The sequence below is a fragment of the Priapulus caudatus genome, unplaced genomic scaffold, assembly GCF_000485595.1.
Source record: "Priapulus caudatus unplaced genomic scaffold, Priapulus_caudatus-5.0.1 Scaffold439, whole genome shotgun sequence".
In the NCBI taxonomy this organism is placed as follows: Eukaryota; Metazoa; Priapulida; class Priapulimorpha; order Priapulimorphida; family Priapulidae; genus Priapulus; species Priapulus caudatus.
The window spans coordinates 58,922-60,121 of record NW_014577500.1 but is presented as its reverse complement, the minus strand read 5'-3'; the positions used below and the strand labels follow the sequence as shown (position 1 = coordinate 60,121).

The following is a 1,200-nucleotide window of genomic DNA, read 5'->3' as shown; positions in this document are numbered from 1 at the left end:
CAGGGTACGTTCCGGTATACCGGACCGTACCCAGGGTACGTTCCGGCAGTATCCTGGGGGACATAGACCCTCTCAGCACCACTAAGTGTTGCAGTGAATCCGTATCTTGTTAGTCATTGACTTTGCTACCGTCATTCACTTTGATATGTATGTGATAAAGATTGATGAGGTTGTGAATGTTGTAGATACCCAAGGTGTGGATTGATGATCCGTCAGGAACTCGCATGCAACAGTGGCTCAGTGCAGAAACAGATGAGGGTGAGTGTGCATGTGTGCATACGTGCGTGTGTACAGGCATTGTATGTGTGTACATTGCATGTGTGCGTGCATACCGTTGTCACGTTGCTATTTATAATAGCTTGGAGATACTACCTGGTACATGCACCAGTTTTTTTATGTGTCACTTCTGATAGTATCACCCAATATCGACGTATCTATTTATGTGATACTAGTGTCAATGGTTTTTTTAAGGCTGGTACACTGGTACATTGTACCGCATCCCCCTTGTGTCTATACCGGATTTCCTGCGCCCTGTGACACCGGTTGCATGGTGCCCTTGGAGCACTAAAACATACATGATTTCTGTAAAGATGTACCAGTGTGCCCAACCCTTAAAAAACAGCCAGTGTTCACGAGGCACATGAAATTTGGATGCTGGCACAGCTGGGGGGGGAGGGGGAATCATAGGCATTTGTTGAGTTGATCGTACGTGCATATATATGTCTGTGTTGTTGTGCCAGGTCTTGCTGGCATGGAGTTTGAACTGTCCAACCAACCTCCGCTGGGCGTGTGGAAAATAGTGGTGCAAACTCACTCAGGAAAAACCAGCAAGAGCTTCGAAGTGCAGGAGTATGGTAAGTGTGATAGTACCCATGCTCTCTGATTGTCTATACTAGAGCTCCACAAATAGCTTCAAACATGATTTCATGTCTATGTGTGGCAAGTGCTTACCAGCTAAGCTAATACCCATGCTCTCAGCTTCTTCTATGTCAACCTTCCACTGCTTCGCCATAACATTCTAGAATCTCACATAGCTTCCACCGATGGTGATGGCTCCATTCCAAGTGTTTTCCCATAGCTTCCACCGATGGTGATGGCTCCATTCCAAGTGTTTTCCCATAGCTTCCACCGATGGTGATGGCTCCATTCCAAGTGTTTTCCCATAGCTTCCACCTAATATATCCTATCGTAGCTCCCTCC

General features: G+C 46.4%; 1 long non-coding RNA gene across 1 annotated transcript; it reads left to right on the top strand.

The window, feature by feature from the left end:
• The first annotated feature begins 183 nt into the window (after positions 1–183).
• Positions 184–800, top strand: LOC106810429. The gene is made up of 2 exons (XR_001394017.1): positions 184–258; positions 741–800. It is a non-coding gene; the product is annotated as an uncharacterized LOC106810429 (long non-coding RNA).
• Positions 801–1,200: the final 400 nt, after the last annotated feature.